The following is a 25,961-nucleotide window of genomic DNA, read 5'->3' on the forward strand; positions in this document are numbered from 1 at the left end:
TACCCAAAAGATATTTATTTAGAGCATAGACTTAAAATAAACTCAAGTATGAGGAATGTTATAGAAAGTGACAAGTGGGAGGCAAATATTTTACTGATAGAGTGTATTACAGTAATGCTGAAATAGTTTTAGGAGTGGGGGGGCTGCCATCATTGTTATGACAATGTAGTCATAGGGGTTGTGAACAATCCAAGTGCAACACAAAGCTAGTAAGAGCCACGTCCATTCAGCAGGAGAATGGTGAGCAGTGTTTGTCCAGTGGTGCATGTTGGAGCACCCTGCACTAAATACATGAATAAAGCATGACGTGCTAGAGGACTTACGTTTACATAGAGCACACTTTCCATTGAAATGGCCACTAAATGTGCATGCCGCTTTAATGTTAAACCTATGCAGTGCGCGCACAATAACATGCAGCAATTGGATTTCTGCGCATATTTATCATCTGCACATTGTACACGTAAAGCGTCTAGGTTTGTTTGCATCTGATAAAAATCCTTGTTTCCATCACACCTCAGATTTACAAAAAATGTGCCTCGTTTGTAGGGTTTCTGCTGCTGATATAATTAGAATTATTGTCAAGTTCATTTGTAAGTATTTACATTTTGTTGTTCGAAAACTTTTAACATCCTGCAACCTTTGCTATCATACTTCATGTACCCAAGCAAGATCGACACATAGTCAATATCAAATTCCTTCACTTTCCACTCAATTAAAGGAACATTAAACACCAATCTTCATGTAAAATAAGCCGCAGTTTGTCAGACGATGTTGTCTGGTACTAGATCCGTGGCTTTGAACTCTCAGCAAATTCCACAAAATAAAAACGAAACTGAAAGGCCTCTCTATTGCTCATTCTCCCTTCTGACCTTCTGCAGGGTTATCTTGGGGTGCTGCAGCACCCCTCACCATTTCTTCCAGCGCCCCATGTCTATTCGAAAGGTTGATAATTTGATGTTCGAGCTAGGAGGTTGCTCGGGGTACCTGTAACTCCATGCTGCAAGGACAAATGACCAATTCTTATTCAGGCTCAGAGCATATCAAAACAATCTGAAGTGCTTTGGGCTTTCCCTTGAGAAATGCCTTTAGACGTGCCATTATTAGGTTTTATGGGGTAATGTTTCCACCCAGTGGAAACATGAGATAATTGAAGGGCCTTAGACCTACATCATGAGCAGAGGTTTGATTGAGGAGCCTCTTGAAATGCGAAGGCCTCGTAGAAACATTGGTGGCTGAGCATTCTCTGGCCGCGTTGGGTGGAAGCAGGCATACATACCTTGGATCAGGTACTACTGGATGGCGACCTGAAAACTTTCACCCACCCGAAGGAGGAATTTGGCCTCCACCCTCAACAGGCCTGACAGTACCTGAAACTGCAACGCTGCCTCTGGCGCTGCCTGGGTCCCCACCCATGGACCTTACATCAATCAATCAATCAATCAATCATTTGTAAATCGCACTACATACCCGCAAGGGTCTCAAGGTGCTGGGGTGGGGGGGAGGGGGCGCTACTGATCGAACAGCCAGGTTTTGAGTATCCTCCTGAAGGTCAGCAGGTCTTGGGTCTGTCATAGGCTCAGTGGGAGGGTGTTCCATGTCTTGGCGGCGAGGTGGGAAAAGGATCTCCAACCGGTGGTTGTTCTTTGGATGCGCGGGACGGTGGCAAGTGAGAGATCAGCGGAGCAGAGCTGGGGGTTGGGGATGTAGAAGGAGAGCCGTCTGTTGAGGTAGGCTGGGCCGGTCTTGTGGAGTGCCTTGTGTGCGTGGGTAAGGAGCTTGAATGATATCCTCTTGTTGACAGGGAGCCAGTGCAGGTTTCTCAGGTGGGGGGTGATGTGGCCGTGGCGTGGTACTTCGAGGATCAGTCGTGCCGAGGCGTTTTGGATGCGTTGTAGTCGTTTGATGAGCTTGGTCAGGGCTCCCGCGTATAGGGCGTTTCTGTAGTAGAGTCAACTGCTGACAAGGGCCTGGGTGACTGTTGGTGGAATACTTGTTCACGTGGGGCCAACATTGGGTTGTAATGCCTCCACACTAAGTGGCAGGATGGCCTTCAGATTACCATTGAAGAAGATGACTATCCTGAGGTCTGGAAGCCCTGAACAGAGGTGCCCGGGAAACATGATTGAAATCCTGCTTGTTCAAGACGCTCCATGAGTGGCATTGGACCACCCTGCAAAAGCTGCAAAGGGCTGGCTTCCTACTCCACTCGAACTGCTGGAGGTGTTCGCCCAACCAATGTGACCTCACCCATATCCTATGTGCTTGCCCATCAATCCAGTCCTTTAGGACTTACATAGGGGAGAACATCAAGCCCCCATGTCTCTCCAGCTCCTCTTTACTTCCTCCTTTATCCTCCTACACGATCTCAGAGGCTGTCCTGACCTATCCCGCCTCCTGCACATGGCTCTGTCCACAGCCAAGCTCTGCAGCCTACACCAGTGGCGCTCGCCTACACCTCCTTCTCAGGAAGCCTGGATGGTGGCAATGATACAGACGGCGTCCCATGAACGCATCATCCATGGTATGCAAGACCAGGCCGAGATGTTCACTGAGACATGAGCGCCCTTCCTCCAAGATACTCCCTAAGGCTGATCGCATCAACACCGGCTCTTTCCCCCCTCCCATTCCTGATGGATGCAGAAGACAACCTGACATCCGCTGTAGTGGTATAGGCCCCACTCTTCTTCCCTTGGTTGGGTACCTAGCCCCGACACTTGCCCTGGCTTCCCTCACTGACCCCTCCCCCCTCCTTTTCACCCTGGGCCGTTTTCCCCTCCCTCCCTCTCCATATCCCCTCCTCCATCCCTATCCCTCTGTCTTTTCCTCCTTATCTCCTCCCCCTCCCCTGCTGGGCATGCAGAAGTATGGACCCTCCCCCTCAGCAGTTACCCCCGATGTTCTACATCCGTATCCTCTCATAGTTCCCCTCTTTTCTTTCTTCTCAAGAACACCGTACGCACCAACAAACAGGTGGCCTAGAACCACCAACTCCCCCCTCTGAGCCACTCACCGGACCCCTTGAACACCCCCCTGCTACCCCTCCTCCCCATTGTGGCCCATTCTTCATGGTTTGGGGCTTGTGGTCCACTCCACCTTATTGCATAGATGACGGCCTTCTCCCTCCCCGGCCTGCCCTCTAACCCCCCACCGGCCCACTCCTTTCTCCATACCCTCCATGCTGATTTTAATGGGAGAAATGCCTATGCCCACCATACCATGGCCATCGCCTGGGGTTTGGTACACAGGTATAGGGTGAAAGGCCGGATACCCTGTCTCTGTTAGTGACCAGCGCCCTCCCTCTTGCACTCCTGCAGATCCTCCCCTGTCCCCATCCCGCTCTTCTTCCTCCCCCATTCCTTTTTGTTCACTATTACATTTAAATCCTGCTGTCCGATTTTACTTCAATAAAAAAAAACGACACTAAAAAAAAGAAATCTTATAGAAAACAAGCCTAGCTGAGTCACGGGAAGTGAAAGGCCCCAGGCTTCATAATGCTTATAAACCAGCTTAGGGCTTAATTTACAAAGAGGCTGCGCCACCGCAGCATCACTTTCTGTGACTCTCTGGTGGCATAGGGGTCTGTTCCATATTTACCAGGCAACACTGAGCCACTTTGCCAGCTGAATGGGGCCTTGTAAATATTGTTCCCTTTAATGCAGTTTTGTGCGTCAAAGGGGCGTGCAATGGGTGTTGCTGTGGGCATTCACAGTGTGCAATGGGTGTTGCTATGGGCGTTCCCAGCAACTCCCATGGCTTTTTGACACTGCCCCAGATTTATAAAGAATCATAGCTCTGAGGAAGAGCCAGGGAATAAGCCACCTTATTTTTCCTTTTTGAAAGTATGCTGCATTCTGCAGCACACATAGAAAGGGGGAAACGCCTCTTGTGATTGTTTTTGTGCAGGAAGGTTTTCCTTCCTGCACAAAAACATTCAACCCTTCAAAAATGTAAAATTGATACTTGTATAGCGCACTACTCACCCGCAAGGGTCTCAAGGCGCTTGTACGAATACCGCTGTGGAACCCATCCTGGCTTTCCCTGTGAGGTGTCCACTCCTGGGCACCCCCAAGGTGGAGGCCAGGCATCCTTAGCATTGTGGGGGCCGTTGTGGAAATTAAGCAAGCTATTGCCCAGAGTTGCACTCCATGATTGGAATAGGCACCAAGGCGAGAATTATCAGGTCCGTGGAATTTTTTTGAGCCCAAGACCCGCCGAGGCGGGGAATTGAACCCTGGTCCCGGGCTAGACCTCTGCATCAGGGTCTGCCGCTCTAACCATTGGCCACACTGTGCAACACAGGTACCTTTGGACCATGGCGTAAAGGTGCCTGCATTGGCGCATGGACAGTAATAAACTGTGCCTGACCGATACGGCACATTCCTGCATTTTTCTTTTGCCCTAGGGCAGCGTTGCAGAAAGACCTGCAGTGCTGCCCTATGGCAAAATCTTATAAATGAGGCACTCAGTGTAATTTTTACATGAGTTTGGAACACAATTAAGGCCTGATTGCAACATAACACAGCCAGTAAAAGCAGACAAGGAAAAACACAGCCAGAAATGCATAGATAACATGACGCATCCTGGAAAGCAGAGAAAAGGGCGAGTTTAACCCATAGTTTCTCCTCTTGACATTGGCACCCTGGGATTTGCATAAGAAAACCTTTTGTCTCATAGCCCCAATGAAACAAGGCTGCTGAAATCCCCTTGTCCACAATAAATAAAGAACTGAGAGAAAGAAAAATATAGCCCACGGAAAACGTCAATTATACTATGATTTTTGATACAAGATCGAGAAAGACCAGGCAGAGTGGATGGTGCCACAATTACAGATGATAAGCAGTGGAATCACAGCTGGAACTTGCAAGGAGTAATATGAGGCACATGTGAGATACAAAGGTTAGATTGAGAATGTTACTTGATAGAGAATAAGGAGCAGATAATCTGACCATTATGTCCTAGAGCAGAGGTCTTCAAACGTTTGTATGCTGAGCCCCCCCAGCTGAATATTTTTGATGTTGGGCCCCCCCACCACCTGACGGAAATTTCTGGAATCGACCGCCACGCGCATATTCCGGATGTATCCAGAAAATAATGTTTAATACAATAAGAGTGTTTAGTAAACTGCAGGTTTGTGAGTGGATGTGGTGAAATTACAGAGGCTTATTACACAGCTCAAAACACCACTTTCCAAGATAAAATGTGCGCAAGTGGTTTTTACTAGAATGCTTGACCTATGGATGCAGCGCCGACCTCATGGGGAGGCGCTTTGTTTAGCAATAACTTATTAATTAACTTATGAATAGCACATATGCCTGGTGGTAGTGAGAGAATCCGAGGAGGCAGTCCTGGGGTGTGGGGCACCAAAAAAGATTCTGCCACCAGGCGCCACTAGCGCTAAAGCCGGCCCTGAATACATAGTAGTGCAAGAATACATACTATTTAGTATCGAGACAAGCAATTCGCAGGCTGTTTAAACAGCACATGGCTGGTTGGCATTTTGCGAGCCTGCCTTTGTAATTTTAAGAGAAACTTTGAGGGACGTTTTAAGGATTTTGGGGGGCCCTGGGCCAAATGTATTTTGGGGGCCCCAGTTCTGACCAGCTTTGATTTTATGATTCAGTCTCAGACTCTGTAGAACAGAGCTGGCTCTTTCACCCCCCCCCCTCTTTTGAAAGGCTGGTGCCCTGGGCCCGAGCCCACCTTGCCCATGCTTTAAAACATTGCTGGAAACTTTGTCTCCTCTCTGTGAACAGCTTACTCTCCCAGGAGGGGGTTAATTCATAGAGCTGAAATGCTTCAGCTGCAGTGGTCTGCTATGATATCGAAAGAGTGAAGGAACAGTTTTGGTTTTAGCAGAGGAGACATCCTGCCTCCCACTGCGGCTGAAGCATTTCAGAGCTATCAATTAACCCCCTCCTGGGAGAGTTAGCAAGACAAAAGCATGGGCACGAAGGTCAGATTGCAGTGGAGTCCTCGCCCCCCCCTGAGATGGTGGCCCACAGATTGAAGAACTCTGTCCTAGAGGGATAGCGTAGAGCGATGGTCTCCATGTTTACAAGGACTTTACAGTGTGTCTCTAATGTAAACTGTTGTGCTTTTTACATGTAGTCCTATATGTTAATTATCCTTTAAAGAGAAATATTCATAACTTTAGAAAACTGATATATATCTACCTTTTCTAAAAATATTAAATATTTTATGAACAAATAATAATAATAATCATAATAATAAAACAACTACCAAACAAATATACTTACCATCCTATACTTACAAATGCGAAGTAATAGCATGCATTGTAATGGCTTGCGATATAATGGTGTGAAGGAACCAAATATTATACTGATGGACTATACTCACCAATAGCCCATATATCTTATCCATAAATAAATAAGTCAGTCGGCAATGGAGAAGGTTCAATCGTTTATTCCATAATACAAACCCTGACAGGGGAGCCTCAGTCTGCACGACCCTCAGAGGTGCACAGAGGAGACTAACTTCACACAAGCAGTACAAAGCATATATACGTTTCACACATAGCACGATGTCACCCTAGAAGGAAAGATACAACTTGTCGAGGAGCCAACAGGAAGACCCATATAAGGCACAATTGACTGCTAGTAGCTCGGCCTAAGCTAATCCGGGGGCAGGTCAGTAAGGTGCCTCCCTTTCTATCTAAAGCTCGGGGAGGACAAGAACAGGCACTACTAGAATGTGCGCATCCCACTAAAAGGGCAGGTGTGACCTTGAGTTTCCCTGAGCTACAAACTAACGAGTGGAGCAGACAGCTAAGTCTGCCATCATGGTTTCGTGCAGAAAGCCTAATCACGTGATTTCAGGGAAACAGTACTAGACACAGAGAAACGAAAGAACATGGCTCCGATTGCACCGCACCAATAGGCTTGAGCGAGCAGGGAGTGAATCGTTCCTAACTATAATAATGCAATGTAAAAAATGCAATGCTAACGTGCGGTTATAAGGTTATATTGTATATACTAGGCCAACAACATGTATTTATTGTATTTATATCCCATCAGACGGCCCTTTTGGCCTACTATAGCCAATATAACTAGGTTTATTCTACAAACACTCCCTCATCAATCTGCATCAGATCCGACACCTCCTTCTGAATCATTTGTTTGTCGACTTTTGCTTGTCGTGAGACATTCAAAGCAGACGTTATTCTAGCTGCACAGAAAGAACAACAAGCCGGGCCACAATGGAGACATAGGCAGCAGGTAAATATTACTCCAAAGGCTCCAGCCAGAATCATAAATATCTTCCAACCCCAAGTAGCTAAGAGACCCCAAAACCAGCTACTAAGGGACCAGGTACCATTCTCCACATGTGCTTCGCTGGCTAATCGATGTAGTTTCTGTATTGCAAGATGAATGGTGGGGCCGAATCAGGAATGAACACACAGTAAGAGCTGCCGATCATGCGGCAGGCTCCGCCCCTATCTGCGAGGATGACGTCAAGAACCATTCGGTTCTGAAGCGAAACAAGCCTCGTCGCCTGAAGCTCAATAGTAATGTTGGTCAGGATCCCAGTTGTGGTCTGAACCACATTTTCCACTATTCTTGACAAACGTCGTATACTACGGCTATTGAAAATAGGTCCCCAAAAGGAGGTAAGACCTTTGGCAAAATCCTCGAATTGTTGCAAGGAGGTGTCTGTCTGATCGGTACCCTCAGTATCAAAACTCCTAATGCTTCGATTTGCTGCTACCTCTCTTCGAACCAATTGATGTGTCTTGTGGTAATCAGGTGGGGCAATATAAAATGGAGGGTAGAGGAATGAGAGGTAGCAACGCCCTGCCCATCCCCTTGGGAGCCAAGTATACGCGTTCTCACCACACACAAAATATACATCAGTAGGAATAATCATGGGAGGAGTACTGTATGTCTGCAAGGTGTAAGTGTAATTACATTTACTCTTCCCTACCTTAACAAGACCTCGTCCCTGTATGCAAAAGGGGGAGGTAGTATTAATAATAGGGATTGGCAAGGCTTTGTCATTAGTGACATTTCTTTCTTTAAAATGCTGAAAATACATGGTGTAGTTGAAAAGTTCAAAATCCTGCATTTCCTCTTGAAACCAGGTCACATTTTTATAATCAGTATATACATTCATGCGAGCATTTGGATCCAAATATCCCTCTCCTCCATTTCCCTCTGCATCAAATCCTTGATGCTGTTCTATATACTTCAAAATGGCCTCATAATCCCTTTCAGTATATATCTTGGGTTCAGCTACATAATGAGAATACATCAATGACAGTAATTGGAACTATGCTTCACAGCTAGCTAAATAAGATAACGGTAGGGAAATGAACAATTCATGCTGGGGCATTACTGATGGAAGTAACCCACAGACCCAACAATTCGTTTTGTTCGTGGTACTGTGGGTCTGATGTACCATTTCAATAAAAGCATTCTTCGCATAAGTTTCTCTATGTCAAGCCTTATGAGGAGGTAAGGAATAAAAGAGGTGTTCCTCCGGGGCAGCGGTAGTTCCTAACAGTTTCTGTGATTATAACAATAAAAGCAACGAATGCCACCTTCACTCTGGTGGGCCATCCGGAAAACAAATGCATGTTATCAACATATCGTCGAGGAGCAAGTGGTCGTTCATCCTCCATTGCAAATCGGGCAAAAGGAAACATGCTCTCTATAAGTCCAAATCTAACTCGGTCCCTCTCTATAAGTCCAAATCTAATCTTTGTATCCACAAAGCACGCACACCGCCAGAGGGTTCTTCTTCCCACCAAGGGATCTTCTCCCTGTGTCCGTTAGAGTCTCACAGGTAGACTCCTATCGTTCATCAAAATAACCAACTTGTATATCCCAGTAGTACAACCGCGGCTCTTAACTCAGTCTTTCTTTCTGAACAGAGCTATTTAACACAATGTTCCAAGCTCTCAACGGGTTCAGTCCAGTGTCTCGCTCAGTACCCCAGTAGCTCTATCCGATATTCCTCAACTCAGGTCTCTGTCTAGCTCCTACCATTGGGAGCTGGGGTACCGCGTTGTTTTCGGGCCGCAGGTCGTATTTACAACAGCCAGGTTGCTCCTGGTCAGATAACAATACTGCTGCAAGGGTATCTGATGCATTCGAAACCTGCGGTGCCCTGGGAACAGCAGCCTCTGCTGGTTGAGCTGTCGCACTTTTCACGACGGGCAACACCTCACTTGGTTGCCCTATTTCTTGGGCATCCGAAAAGGGCACAAAGCTTGGATTCAGCTCTCATTCCTGACTCGGAATTCCTTCTCGATTCCTGAGGTCAAATGGTAAGGGCAGCGGGAGACGTTTCAAATGACTAACATGGATCCAGTGCTTTCTTCCATGCACCTTCACCGCTGTTCTGGTCACCAAGATGATTTGATAGGGTTCCGACCACCTCGGCTCCAGACTCGATTTCCGTTGAAAATTCCTCACCATCACCCACTGGCCGGGCTCCGAGCGGTGTCCAGGACCCTCTGGTAGCGGCTGCAGTGTGTCCGATACCTGTTGATGAATGGAACGCAAATCATTAGTTAAAGCGTACAGATAATCTGTCATCAATGGGTAATCAATATCCCTAAAGTATCAGGGTCTGGGGACTCCCCACACATTAGCGGGCCGACCAAAGATCACCTCATAAGGAGACAATCCAGTTCTAGTATGGGGGGTTGTTCTCAGGGACAATAAGGCCAATGGGAGGGCATCAGGCCACTTCAATCCAGTACTTTCACAGATCTTGGCCATTTTCAATTTTAATGTTCCATAATATTTTGCAACCAATCCAGCCGACTCAGGAATACCTAGCGGCGTGGAAGTTTTGCTTGATCTGTAACCCTTCACACACACTCTGGACCAGCAAGGCATTAAAATGAGGCCCGTTATCGGACCAGATAATGCGGGGCAAACAATACCGGGGCAGATATTCCTTAATCAAAGCTTTTGCAGTGGCAACTGCAGTGGCTTCCTTGGTGGGGTAGGCTTCAACCCATTTACTAAAAGCGCATACCACCACCAATACGTACTTTAGATTATTCACTCTTTCCATTTGTATATAATCAATTTGTATTACCTCAAAGGGCAAGGATGGCGGGGCAAAAACTTCCACTCAAAACAGTTTCTCTACCTCCTGGATTATAGCGCAAACACACCGGGCAGTATTTCACTATGTGTGCTGCAGTTTTGGAAATATTTGGGTTGTTCCATACTGGGTCTAGCACAGCGCAAATACCTTTCATGCCTATGTGGGCCGGACCATGGGCCATTATCACTACAGCATAGACCAGGGCATTGGGCAGTAACCATCGCTGTTTCTCAGAGAGATCTATCCAACAATCATTCTTTTTTTTTTTTTTTTTTTTTTTTTTTTTTGAAGACCTTTATTTGCATTATTAGGTTAAACATGTATGGGCCTACAACCAATCCGGCCGGCCACAAATCAAAAACGATCAAGAATCAAATAAGCGACACAAGGCCAGTTGGCAGGCAAGCAAACATAATTGGACAATGCCAGAGACGGGATAAGCGGCAATAACGGCCCAACATCAGGATCAGTGAGGTCTATTTTATAATAAGGGGACAAGGCTCATGACTGACTCACAAATACGGAAAAACCCAAAAACAGGATTACACCCATGCCAAAACGAGAGGAGGGGGCAAGGGGTGGGGGGGAAGAGGTTGTAAGGGCACGATATGACCGTAGCACAAAACAATCACAAAATATAGTGGAGAAGCATACAAGTGCTACCAAGATCTCATGACCCCCACCCAATAACACGCTAACGGAGGCAAGGGGAGCGGGAAACTGTACGAATCGAGCCCACTTCTTTCAATACGAGCCTGGGAAAAAGGGGGAGGGGGGGGAAAGGAGGGGGGGGAAGAAGGAAAGGGGGGGGGAAAATAGGAAGGAAACAAGGGGGAAGAAACCAAAAAGGGACAGAAAGGGGGGGAAAGGAAGGGAGAAGAACAAAAGAAAGAAAAATAAAAGGAGAAACACAATCGTGCGAGATGGGCGCCACCCCGGGCCAGGCGACCCACGGCTAATAGTACAAAAGAAATTGGAAGCTGGCGAAAAGAAGGGTTTGGCAGTTACGACGAAGCATCGAAACCGAGAAAAGTGGCATAGCAACAGACCCCAACCCACCCATGCCTGAGAAGCGAGGACAGAAGCGGCACCGCTATAAAGGGAATAGAAAAGGGCCATAGAACCAAAAGAAAACATCTGAAAGACCCCACCCACCCGTCCCACCCCGCACCCCTGCAGAAGGCTACGGCCTACCCTCCAAACAGCGTGCCTGTCGCCCTAATCCGAAACCCGAAATATACTGAAAAGAAAGGTAGAGGAAAAAGACAAAAAGAGGAGAAAAGGAAATACAAAACAAAAAGAAAATATGAGGGAGGAGCCAGAGGATATGAGCAAACACATTTGGCCACGACCCACCCCCGACCAACAAATGAAGAAATATCAAATCAATTCTACACCTTCACATACAGCAAGAACCACAGGGAGGGGGAGGGGGGAGAGATTGTAACGTTTCACCGTGTCGGGAGTACAAACATCAATACAACGAGCAGGTAGACCAGCAGACTATCGTGTCGTGCAACTCACCCCCAACCCTTCCTGACCACGAAACCAACCCAATAAAGGATAATGTGGAGCGTACCACCCAGCACAAAAGAATCGTAACGTAGTCCAGAGTCACGGCAGTGATATAAATCAGGTAGAGCCTTAGTACGGAGGGAATACAAAAAGTCAATTAAACAAGTCAATTGTAGCAGTAACGACAGGGCAAGCAACGGCAAGCCGGAGTCCAGGTGCGCAATCCGACAATACAAAGGAACCCCTCCAGAACAAAAGTTCGAATCCAACGTAGCGGGAGCAAACAGCGGACCACCATGAGTTCCAGGTACCCGGGAAGGAGCAGATCTCCGCATCGTGTGGAAGTCCTCGAAATCCAGGCGGCGAGGAAGCAGAGGATCAAAAGTCACCGGTCCATCAAGCGACCGAAGAACAACAACAGCAACTCCTGGCACAGCCGAAGGGGGCGAAGCAATGGCGACATCAGGACGACAGGGGTGCATGAAAGAGCGGCGGCCCAAAATGGCGGCGAGCCGCATGGGGTCGGTAGAGGCACCGGGGGCCAAGACAGCGTGCAATGACATCAAGGCGTCCAGGACATCTCCGGGCGTGGGCGCCCGAGCACACACCCAGGCCTCCGCACAATCCGGCCGGTAAGGAGCGTCGGTGCAGAGCGGAGCACTCCCCACGTTGTCGGCAGCCATCTTGTGAGTTTCGCCGCCCCACACTCCACCGTGGGCCCCCAAACAGTTCCCAAATGTGGGACTTTACAGACCTCCGGAGGTTCCCAACAGCGGCCTCACCGGCACAGGATGGGCGAGCGCCCGATGGGGGGGGGGGGTCCCCTCCAAACAGTGGCAGGCCCCACAGGCGAGAGCCAGGCGCGGGGTCCAGGACCGCCGGTCAGGACAAAGGCGAAGGGACCCCTTCACACGATCAGCCCCCAACACATCTCGTCCCCCTCCAGCTGCACGGCTCAGTCATCGGGGCCGGTCCAGGATCTCCGGGGCACACACACAACGGTTCCCACCAGTGGCTCACTTTCGCGGCCGGGGCCGGCAATCTCTTCTCCGCCGGTCGGGTCCCGCAGGAATCTCTTCTCCGCCGGTCGGGTCCCGCAGGCGAGGTCCCGGTCTCGAGTGCCCGGAGGCCTCAATCTCACCGAGGGCACAGCTGCGGATCCACAGCACACAGGGACCTCCGGACCAGACGGTGAGTAAGAGTGGGTCTTTAAAGTTCGAATTCAGTATGGAAGTAGCGTCGCAGTGCAGGATATATGGCAGGATAGTCGAAGTTAGCCGGAGGGCCGACGGAGCCGAGCTAAAAGGCGGCCATTACGTCCTCGAGCTAGGCTCCTCCCCAACAATCATTCTTATCTAGTTTCCCTACTTCCTTTTCCCATCTCTGCACTTCATCTAGCGTGGCTTCTTTCTGTAATTCTTTCACACTTTCAATAGTATTGTCAAACAAAGATGTTTCTGCTACTCATCGGGCCGATGTACTAGGGAACATGGGATTTGTTCTAGTCTGGGCCGTTTCTTTCGCTACCGAATCAGCAAAAGCATTTCCCTTTCCAGTAGAATCAACAACTTTCTTGTGGGCGCTACACTTAATGATGGCAACTTTCTCTGGAAGCGTTAAGGCAAATAACAATCGATCAATCAAAGGACCATGCTGAATTTTCTGACCATGTGTGGTAAAGAAACCCCTCTCCTTCCACAGCCTCCCAAAGCTATGGGCCACGCCAAAGGCTTACTGGCTGTCCGTAAAAATTTTCACTCTCAATCCTTCACTCAACTCGCATGCTCTTAACAAAGCTATTAGTTCAGCTGCTTGAGCCAAGTGATGAGAAATCCTTGCTGTTTCCACCACAGTCATTAGTGTCGTGACTGCAAAGGCAGCTGTCGCAGTGCCATCTGGTAACTTAAAACAAGAGCCATCCACATATAACTCCCCCTGGGGGTCAGATAAAGGGGTGTCAGAGAGATCTATGCGCCCCTTTGTTTCTTATTCTGTTCTGAATATACAGTCATGGAGTCGGCCTTTACATTATTCAAAGGAAGGGTCAGCTATGTGGCTGGGTTCAAAGTGGCGCACCTTTTGATCGTAATATGGGGTGCAAACAGAGTCAGCTCATATCCTGTTAATCTGGCACTCGTAAGGTGTTGGGTCTTAGTTCTATTCAAAAGAATATCCACAGCATGCGGTACCATGACTGTGAGATCTGTATTCAGGACTATTCCCTCTGATTGCCGGATGGCCATCGCTACTGCAGCAGTGGCCCTCAGGCAACTCGGGAGGGCTCGAGCAACAGTATCCAAGACTGATGAAAAGAAAGCACAGGATCTCTGCTTTCCGCCAAAACACTGTGTTAACACTGAAAGCGAGCAACCGTCCACCTCGTGCACATAAAGTGAAAAAGGCTTCCGGTAATCTGGAGTACCTAAGACAGGTGCAGAACAAAGAGCAGACTTCAAAGAATCAAAGGCTTCTTGACATTCATCCGTCCAGGGTAGGGGTTCATGCACATCTTTGGTTGTCAGATATAACAAGGGTTTAGAGAGGAGTGAATAGTTAGGAATCCACTGGCGACAATAAGAGGTTATACCAAGAAAAGCACGAACATCACGTTGAGTACGAGGAACAGACATGTTAGTAATTACAGATATTCGCTCGGGGGTCAATCGCCTCCCCGCTTTCGACAGTAAGTGGCCAAGATAGGTCACTTCCTGTCGACAATACTGAAATTTAGAAAGGGACACTTTATTCCCTTTGTGAGCCAAATGATGCAGCAATTTAACTGTGGCCTCCTTACAACCTTCTTCCGTATCGGAGGCCACTAGGATATCATCCACATACTGGATGATGGAGTTTCCTGGGGGCAAACTTAATTCATCGAGTACAGTCTTTAAAGCGTGGCTATAAATTCTAGGACTCTCTGTATAGCCTTGAGGTGCGCGTGTAAATCTAAAGCTTCGGCCAGCCAATGAGAATCCGAAGACATGTCTGCTATCGGGATGAATTGGAATGCTAAAGAACGCTTTCTTCAAATCTATTACTGAGAAGTACTGAGCCGTAGGGGGAATCATTGTCAAAATTGCAGTAATGTCAGGCACCACTGGATATTGCGGGACCACGATTTTGTTCACCTCTCTAAGGTCAATCACAAAATGATATGTATCTTTATAATCCGGGGCACCATCAATTGGGGTTTTCTTCAAGATCGGCAAAATCGGACTGGTACAGACATTGGCAACTATCTCTTCTACCACCCCCCTTTTAATGAGGTCACGAATAATGAGCAGCAAGGCCCGTTCACCTTCTGGTGAAATCTTATACAGAGGAATGCGAGACAGCTGGGCATTAGGTTTCAAGGTTATGGACACGGGAGCTATTTGTAACAGGCCAACATCAGTGTCTCCCGTGGCCCATAGTGTAGAAGGAACAGTAGAGAATTCAGGAGGGAGGTTCTCATTTTTTGGAAAGTACTGAGTTGCATTTAGAGGGGTTTTTTGCATTGTCAAGTAGACACCATCAGGGGAACAATAAATTTGTGCATTTAATCTTTTCAGAATGTCCAGGCCCAAGAGATTTTCTTCACAATTGGAGGTCAAAAGAAAAGGTGATTGTATAGAAATGGGACCCACAGTGAAAGGCAAAGGTTTAGATACGGGGCTTACCACGGGTATTCCAGAGAATCCCACTGAAACCTTATTTTGGCCAGACAAGCAGCCCCTGGGACCAACGTATGGGCAACCGAACTATTCATTGCTCCAGTATCCAATAGAAATTTTCCTGACGCTCCCAACAGTTCTCCTTTGACATAAGGTCCCTCTTGGTCGACTGGTACTGTAATGTGGCCCCCGCTCTGTCCTTGGCTATCTCATGCATAATCCTGTCCATCATACCCATCATCCCGTAAGTCTCATTGTAATACTGTCGATTCTGAGGTGTATCAAAATAATTCTTCCAAGAGTCCTCATGTTGCATTTCTTCCTGTCGCATACTATTTCGATCTATATTTCCTCGACCTCTTCCACGTCCTCTAACAAGACCATTCCTGGCTAGCAACAGAGGGCAATCTGCCCTCCAGTGTCCTTCCTGTTTGCAATAGGAACATTGATTTATGCCAATGTTCGGGGGACCTCCCCTACCACTTCCCATTGTGGTACCCCTCTGAAATGAACCACGAACTCCCCGTCCAGCATTCTGTCCTCTACTCACTTGTTGCAACAAGACTCTAGTTTTTAAGTCCTTAGTCTTTTTCTCTGACTTTTCTTTACTTTCATTTTCCCGATGCTCATAATATTGGGCCATACTGAGAATCACGGACGGAGCAGCCATAGTCCACGTACTCTCATCTGCTTGAAGGCGGGACATCACTTCGGGGAGCAAATTTGTAACAAACCTATTGACGAACAATCGTACTCTTCCCTCCGTAGACAGATCTTGCCCACTAAAATCTATAAAGACTTTCTCAAACCTAGTAAAGAAATCCGATACACTTTCATCCTTCTTCTGCTTGCAAGCCGTTAATTTATCCCAATCAACTTTCCTATGAGGTAGGAGGATTCCATATAGGTAACAATTTTAGCTGGTACTGCCAATACTTCATCTCTAGGTTTTTCCCCAGGTTTGCACTCCTTGTCCCATGCTTTCAATTGCTCCCATGTCCCTCCTAATTCGGGGACATGGTCAGTATCATGTATTTGTCTCCAGATGTCAACTGGGATCAAGAGACCAAAAAATAGTTCAATATCAGGTATTGTCATGATAGCAGAATTGGCAGCCTCTGTTAGTTCCTTATAATAGGCGGTGGGATTTTTACGAGGATCAGGGAGCTGAGCTTTCAAAGTGAGGACCTCGCTTCGTTTCCAAGGGGTATAACCCCATTGTTCCTGAAGCCTAGCATCCACACGAGCCCTGGTTACCACGTTATTGGCATCTTTTAGTTCTGGCAATTCAGGATAAAAGAGGGGGTGCACCTCTCTCATGGGGTGCTGTGCTCCCCAATCGGCACACTTTCGGTGCATTCGTTCACGATAATGTACTAAAGTTTCCACATTCTGAAATACCTAATCAGCCTGTAATTGGAATTTATGAGCTCGATCTCTTATATCACGCAGTATCTGAGGAGGAAATCCTTCCTCAAAACAATGTTCCCATAGTGAAATCAATCGAATCGCCATGTTCTCCAAAGCCAGTTGCTGGGCAACCGGTTTGAAATCTTTCATGGTACTCCAAATGTCTTCCAATGTGTAAATGGCATTTCGCATCCACTGGGATGCCTGATTATTATAGCCCTTCTTTCTTCCGCACCTAACAGCGACCTCGTATATACTCGCTGATCGCTTAGCTCAGACCTGAGGCGCTTGGGCGTGGTATCCAAGCAAGCCGTATGTAGGGGATCTATAACGGTCTGAATTGGAGGGGAGAGAAATACAGGGTGCGAAGGGGAAGGAACAGCCGCGTCCGGCTGTAAGGGTATCAAGGGTGAGGTAGTCTGTCGGAGAGATGGAGGGGGAAGTAACCGTCAGCAGGGGCAGTGGCAACCGCTCCCGCCGGTGCTCTAATAGCCGATGCTGCTCCAGGTTGATCTGCCCGTACCAAAGGTACGGCGGGATATAAGCCCTGAGGGGCATAAGGAGTAGGTGGTCTGGCTTCTAATAGATCTTCTAATTCGTCTCCAGTATCAGGTCGGGCTACATAACTTTTGTCAGTTTCTAAACGGAACTGCCTATCCATTTGTACGATGTTTTCCTCCACCTTTGCTTTGTCATAAGCCACAGCTTTCTGTGTAACTGTCTGTCCTGATTTAAGCTTTCCTAATTTCTCTTCCCTTATCCGTCGTCGTTTTGCCTCCTTTAACCATAGGTTCAAAGAGTCAAACATTGGCTGGCGGCTTTTCTTCATAAATAGCTTATTCTGGAGGTAATTGATCTTTTTGTCTTCAAACGACCCCGTTAGAGGCCATTGCAAATCAGAATTGTCTTTGGTATATTTATGCCAGAGCGTGTTAAATAAAATCAGTGTGAGACCGTGTTTCACATACATATCGAAACTGGGACTGCCTTCGGGAGGGGCAGGCTGTCTTTCTTCCAACCTTGCACTTCGCCGACAGCAGCACCCAAAACATATTTTACTAAAGCAAGGCATTACAATGATATTTTTCTCAATTCTACTCACATACTCCAAAAACCATTCACAGTCGGAGTCGTCCTTCTCACCACTCACACTCTCGTACTCTTCCACAATAAAGTGCTGTAAAGTGCCGCAAGGCCATTACTAGTACTATGCAAATGACGTCTTCAAAATACGAACAGAGCCCGTCGACTCCTGTTTGGGGAATCGATTCAAAAGAATTCCAGACCAACAAAACTCAACCAAAAAGGAACAGTCACCAGATTGTTCTGAGATCACCTGATAGGTGAACCACGAACCCTCTTACAGGCCATCCCATGGTCCTGTTCTGGTTGGGCCGGGCATCTGGGCACGTAGCTCCAGAACCCTAGCTTACCCAGTTGCTCCCAGGGCTTTCCCGAAGAGGATTCGGCCGTGCGAGTAACTCCGTACTCCGCTAAGGCACCAGGTGTGGTCTCAAGTTTTCACCAAACAAGTCCGTGAGGTATCCACCCGCGCAGCCCCTTCGCCGCAACGGCAGACCCCCAGATTCCCTCATGGTCCGGCTTCCCCGGCCACCTTCAAAAGCAGTTAACCGCTACCAAGGAAACACTTTTTCCTAGTATTTCATATCCAATACAATCAAAATTCACTCACCTGGTGCACTCAGGTCGATTGCAAGTTCTCCACTGCCGACTCCTAAACAGACCAGCAGTCTGTTCTTTTCTCTCGGGTTAAGCCCGTAGGACTCCGGCGTAGGGTCTTCAGCAGCTGGGAGCGATACTGGGCTCGAGAGTGGAAATACTTGTTTTCGTACCACAAACGGGTGTCTCAAATCAGGATCCTTTTTCTGTCCACCCATTCGGCCATAACTCCTCCCTGTCCCTCTTACTCCTGTTTACAAGAGGGGACGACCCTATCGCGGAATACCGGCGGAGTCGCCAACTGAAGGAACCGAATATTATACTGATGGACTATACTCACCAATATTTATCTTATCCATAAATAAATAAGTCAGTCGGCAATGGAGAAGGTTCAATCGTTTATTCCATAATACAAACCCTGACAGGGGAGCCTCAGTCTGCACGACCTTGAGTTTCCCTGAGCTACAAACTAACGAGTGGAGCAGACAGCTAAGTCTGCCATCATTGTTTCGTGCAGAAAGCCTAATCACGTGATTTCAGGGAAACAGTACTAGACACAGAGAAACGAAAGAACATGGCTCCGGTCGCACCGCACCAATAGGCTTGAGCGAGCAGGGAGTGAATCGTTCCTAACTATAATAGTACAATGTAAATAATGCAATGCTAACGTGCGGTTATAAGGTTATATTGTATATACTAGGCCAACAACATGTATTTATTGTATTTATATCCCATCAGGTGTCTGCATTGTAATTGTTGTGTTTGTAATGACGTGCTTCTCTGTATGTTTTGGTGCTTCTCTCAGTCACCAGGTCATTACTTACCACATCCTTTCTCAGGTTACAGAAAGACACCACATTTCACAATACTTACCCAAGAAAGGAATAAACACTGACAACATATAAGACCATTGCTGAGGAGCTCGCAAATAACAAGTCACAACACCTCCCTTTCCAAGAGGGTAAACAACGCATGCTCCTCCTGGCAATGTAATTTAGACATCCCTGATGGGAGGCACTTTCCCTTCTGTATCAACAATTACCCATTAGAGGGGAATCACCCATCCCTCTGTAAGTACTTGGTAAAAGGGTCTCAACCTTCCCTCACAAGGAATACCAACAAATGATATGCTCTAGGATTTCTTTATTACATGATAATAGGATGACAAAAGAAAGAAATAACTAAACATCACAGTAAACATTAGCAGCAATCATCAGCACATAGATATACATAGAGCCTGAAAATAAAAGCATAGTTAGATAAAGTTAGATATACATCGAACACCTCACCATAATCTTAGGCGTCTTGTCATCTGAAGAAGGGTCCGTCTCTCTTTCCCTCACTGGTTGGTTCCGGACTCTCTGTTGCACACACACACGACTGCACGTCTGCACCGTGATGTATCATTAGACCGCCAAAACACCAGACCAGCATCTCAGCATCTCTCCAGCATCTCAGAATCTCAGAATCTCTCTGCCTCTCAGAAACTCTCTCTCTGCCTCTCACGGACCCCCTTTCTCTAATATAGAACTCTATCCTCTATCGAAGCTTCTGGAAGAACCCGCTTACCCTTCTCACAAGATTCCTGTACTTTTCCACACCAAGCACCCAACAGCAGCTGGCCAAGCTTTTGTTATGGCGCCAATGCGAAGAAGGCACATTCCTCCTGATAAGAACTGGTCTGCTCTGGTTCACTGCCGGTGAACAACACATGTAATCTCAAATATCACCTCTCACCTACAGAGGCTCAGAAGATGGCTGCAGTTTAGAATATGGAGTTGCTCAAGCATAGGCCTCTACTACTTGGAAAGCAGAATAATATTAGACCACGTCAAAGCCAATAGGCTACAGTCATAATTCACCTAACTCAAATAACACTATGCCCTTAATCCCTCAGTATCCCCTATGGAGCACATGTGTGCAGCATCACCAACAACTCTGCACCTCGACATCCCATACCTTCTATTCTTTGGCAAGATTATTGTAATGCAAGACCATCCTACATTAAGGCTAAAGTAACATAGCACACTAAAATCAGTACACAATGGTGGTGATCGAGGGTCATCACAGATCATCAGACCACTAAAGTGGCTCATGCACTACATTGCACCCCTTGACCCTTGAACATCACCATTCACATATATCAAAAATAAAAGCACTGAACTAAAGGCACAGCTATGACTGCATCATTTAACTGCAAAATTGGCATCATTGCAAAGTAACAAGCAACTGAATATCATGACTGAAAAACAAAACTATCATTGGGGCACTATATCTGGTAACTGTAAAAGCAGTATCAATGCATAATAACCAGCAACTGAATAAAATCTAACTGAAGATCTGATTGACATTGAAACATTACATATCTCATTAAAGGCAAAACCTTCAAAAAACTAAATATTCAGAGTGAAACATTCAAGACTGTAGGCCATATTTGAAAGAGTAAAAACTGCACCACAGAATCAAAAACATAAGCAATAACTCTTGTGTTAAAGTGACTACTCAAAAACATTGAATTCAAAGCAGATCATAATGAACTGGTTTTCTCTTTTTGTACTTCTGAAATTTCATAACTCAGGTAAAATATCTCAAAATAATTCAGCTTGTGTCATTTGAACCTCTAATAATGAAACTGCAAATTCTACTGCCAAGGCAGCCAACTGTAGCTCAGAAAATATCTGCTCCAAGTGCAGCACAAAGTCTCTATGGGAAAAAGTGTTCTTTTCTATGAAAAAAAACCAAAACAAAAAACACCACTGTCACTTGTCAGGGTGCACAAGCAGTTCTCCTGTGCGAAAGACACACAGCTCTCATTCTGTTAAAGTCAGCCTCACTCGAAGGGGACAGTTCAAACCCTGGGCGTCCGATTCGGCTACGCCCACGGAGTAGGCGTAGCGTTGCCTCCTACGCATTTTGCGTAGACAGCGTAGCCGGCAACACTACACCCACTCCGTGTGCGTAGCCGAGTCGGCCGCCACCCGCCTCCCTCCCGCCCTCCCCTACATACATTATTTAAGCAACTAGCCTTAATAAAAACAATTTTAAAGCACTTACCGTGTCCGGGGCTCGTCCGGGGCTCCCTCTTGGAATAGCGTCCTTTTCTGGATACCAATGCGCATGCGCGGCCGCCCGCGCATGCGCATTTTTCGGGAGAAATGCACATGCGCGGGCGGCCGCGCATGCGCATTGGTATCCAGGACGACGCAATTCCAAGAGGGAGCCCCGGACGAGCCCCGGACATGGTAAGTGCTTTAAAATTGTTTTTATTAAGGCAAGTTGCTTAAATAATGTATGTAGGGGAGAGCGGGAGGGAGATGCGTAGTGGGGCTACGCGGAGTGCGGGAGTGGGTTTAGCTTCTCGCCCACTCCGCGTAGCTCCGCGGAGCCCCACTACGCCCACTACGCCCAGGGTTAGACAGTTCCAATTGCAGAACACTCTGCTGATCCCTTCTTCGCTTAGAAAGAAGCAGTCCATCTATGTAGATGACAGCTCTCTGGCATCCAACTTCCTCAGTATCCCCTCGGCAAGGATGAACCCCATCTGATCTGGTTCTCCATAGATCATCAGCTCCCGTCTGCCATCAGCCCCAGGACATCACCACCGTCCAGTCTGGCTCCAGGCTTGGGGGGGTTGGGGGTCCACTCTCCAAAAAATAACAAGCTAAAATAATAAAATAAAACAATAAAAGGGGGTTGAGGGCCCATGCATACAGGGAGGACCTCACTTGCACCCCGGCATCGCAATCTGAAACGATAAACAAGTATCACATGTCTTGCAAAAAACTTCAGTTCAAAAGCACATAATTTACTTTTTACATCTCTCAAAGTCCAATATTTTAATTTCTGTCTGCAAAGCTCTCCTCTAGATCAGGGGAATAGCTTAAGAATGCTACCTGCATTATATTCTCTAAGTTTATTTGGGCAAAATCTAATTTTTCCTTACACAGCCAGAAGGGCTGGGGCAGTCAACTGTACGCTCTTCTCCTTGCTAACCTACCCCTCCCTTCCAGAGATGTCCGCGTCCCAGAGCTGGCTCAGTTTCAACCATAACAGAGACACACTGCTCTGCCTCGCACCCCTCCCTTACAAAGAGCTCACATTCCAAGAGTGAAACGCATGCCCACTTCTGTCTGCCCTGCCTACCTCCTCATAAGGATGGGGCATGATGGTGATGAAGCCTGCACCTTTGTGCAAGCCTCCCTATCTTTCCAATTAAAGGAAGCTTCAAAGTCTTTACACAGAGCTCTTCCATGGGCACAATTTGGGTGCTCGCCAAACATAACAAACAGAGAAGAGACTGCTCCTGCGATCGCCCCCCTCCCTTACAAAGAGCCCGGGGAAGAGGAGGCTCTGTGGAATGCATGTTATCTCCTCAAGGTCAAAGCATGGCCGTTCCCAGCCGTTCACAATCCAAAAGCTGTGAAATTTTCCATTCTTAAATGGAACAGCATGATGTAAAAAAAAAACCTTACTTTCGTCTAACACACAAAAACAGACTGAACCTCTGTTGACTTCCATTAAAATCCTGGGTTCTATTTCTAAATGCTCTGCTCTTCTGTTTAGCTAATTCAAGCAAATTTAAACTATCATGTATAAAACATTGACAACCTTAAAAAGTTGCACAACAACATCACATTACATTTCTGTACTATCTGGGGTAGCATCAGTCAAAGAAGGTCTATGTTTGTTTAATTGTAACAGTCAACTATCATAGGCAAAGAATTATCACATTTGCGCACCAGCTACATAAAATCATTTTAAACAGTAGTTGTTGGGGTCACCAACCCTGCTTCTGTGAAATCCTACCAAACTGCTTTTCTGTCTATATGAGCCATTTTACCACTAGTGCGATCTCCCATAAGCAAATCACATTTCCCTTCACGCTGTTTTGTTCAGTATCTTTTAGTGTGCCAAAGCACATAGTCAGGGGCCTTTGTGCAGAATCTGAATTTAAAAGTCCCTGCACTCCACTGTAGCTAAAATGGGCACATTGCTTTTGGTTAAAATCACAAAATAAAATTTTAAAAACTGAAAGTAGCCAGTCATACTCAATTCGCTGTTGTACACTTTCAAAATCATATGCCTGCATTTTTCTTTTAAAGCAAAATGTATCGTGCACTGTTAGGTCTGATTTATTTCCACCACTGGTGATTAATTCTAAAACACGGGTCTTCTTATCTTTCCTTACTGACTGAAAACCCTCTTCGGAGGAATTATTTAAAACAACCTGTGTAATTGGCAACCTGACTAGATTTTCTGTAACATTTTTCACATGTAAATCAAGCACGTTTAAGTCTGTTGTCAAAGGAATATTTTCACACTGGGCATCAATTAACATTTCCTTCAGCTCTTTTGGCAAATGCTCAAATTGTGGCTGCATGTTAAACAACACATTAAAAATAATCCCACTATCTCTGTCTGAAACATCATCCCACCTTTCAGGGTTATATTCGGAGATGTTACATTCATGTTGCAGCTCAGCACATTTTAAATGCATTTCTTTTTACTGAACACTGTAAAGGGAACCCGCCCTTTCTGCCTAAAGTAAAAAAGCTATTCACAAGCCCTTTATACAAAACACATTTAAACACACAGCAATTCTCGTTCAACCAAACACAATTAGCTCACTCATGAGCCAGAAGACTATATGGGCTACCCCAAATAAATCAACTGATATCTGAGAGTCTGCTTTCAATTTCAAAAACAACAAACCAACATTTCCCCTTTTAAATCAACGTTCATATCCTGCAACCGACTACGCCAATTGTAATGACGTGCTTCTCTGTATGTTTTGGTGCTTCTGTCAGTCACCAGGTCATTACTTACCACATCCTTTCTCAGGTTACAGAAAGACACCACATTTCACAATACTTACCCAAGAAAGGAATAAACACTGACAACATATAAGACCATTGCTGAGGAGCTTGCAAATAACAAGTCACAACACCTCCCTTTCCAAGAGGGTAAACAACGCATGCTCCTCCTGGCAATGTAATTTAGACATCCCTGATGGGAGGCACTTTCCCTTCTGTATCAACAATTACCCATTAGAGGGTCTCAACCTTCCCTCACAAGGAATACCAACAAATGATATGCTCTAGGGTTTCTTTATTACATGATAATAGGATGACAAAAGAAAGAAAGAACTAAACATCACAGTAAACATTAGCAGCAATCATCAGCACATAGATATACATAGAGCCTGAAAATAAAAGCATAGTTAGATAAAGTTAGATATACATCGAACACCTCACCATAATCTTAGGCGTCTTGTCATCTGAAGAAGTGTCCATCTCTCTTTCCCTTACTGGTTGGTTCCGGACTCTCTGTTGCACACACACACGACTGCACGTCTGCACCGTGATGTATCATTAGACCGCCAAAACACCAGACCAGCATCTCAGCATCTCTCCAGCATCTCAGAATCTCAGAATCTCAGCATCTCTCTGCCTCTCAGAAACTCTCTCTCTGCCTCTCACGGACCTCCTTTCTCTAATATAGAACTCTATCCTCTATCGAAGCTTCTGGAAGAACCCGCCTACCTTTCTCACAAGATTCCTGTACTTTTCCACACCAAGCACCCAACAGCAGCTGGCCAAGCTTTTGTTATGGCGCCAATGCGAAGAAGGCACATTCCTCCTGATAAGAACTGGTCTGCTCTGGTTCACTGCCGGTGAACAACACATGTAATCTCAAATATCACCTCTCACCTACAGAGGCTCAGAAGATGGCTGCAGTTTAGAATATGGAGTTGCTCAAGCATAGGCCTCTACTACTTGGAAAGCAGAATAATATTAGACCACGTCAAAGCCAATAGGCTACAGTCATAATTCACCTAACTCAAATAACACTATGCCCTTAATCCCTCAGTATCCCCTATGGAGCACATGTGTGCACCATCACCAACAACTCTGCACCTCGACATCCCATACCTTCTATTCTTTGGCAAGATTATTGTGATGCAAGACCATCCTACATTAAGGCTAAAGTAACATAGCACACTAAAATCAGTACACAATGGTGGTGATCGAGGGTCATCACAGATCATCAGACCACTAAAGTGGCTCATGCACTACAGTGTTCTAAAGGCATTGCGTTGTAATGCCTGCGTTGTAATAGATGTCTCACTGATATAATGTGTGTAGGAATTTAATCCACTACTTCTCTCTTCTTGTCAATAACATCTTCCTATCCTCACATCTGGTCTGGTGATCACATCTTCAATGATCTGAAGTCTTATTTGATTTAGAATGTGGCCTCCTTTATGAGGTGAAAAGCAACTGGTGAACATTTGTTCCGTTTGTGGATGCTACATGCGTTCTCTGTTCATCTGAGTTTTGCTTTCCTAGTTGTAATGTCTACCTAAGCCTTCCTGCAAGGATACTCGATTACATTTGTGTAGTAAGTTGTATCACAAGTATATGACCCTCTTCATTTTTATCTTTTTCCCAATATTTGAACTAAGCATGATGTCTCCTTTGATGATATTTGACCACTGAATACAGCTCTGGATGAGAATGTCCCTTTTTTCATTTTGCACTATTTTGTTCATTCGGTAATACTCAATACCTTCTTAATATTTGTTTTAACCTTTTGAGAATTTGCTTTAAACTACTGGGCTCT

The sequence above is a fragment of the Lissotriton helveticus genome, chromosome 2_1, assembly GCF_964261635.1.
Source record: "Lissotriton helveticus chromosome 2_1, aLisHel1.1, whole genome shotgun sequence".
In the NCBI taxonomy this organism is placed as follows: domain Eukaryota; kingdom Metazoa; phylum Chordata; class Amphibia; order Caudata; family Salamandridae; genus Lissotriton; species Lissotriton helveticus.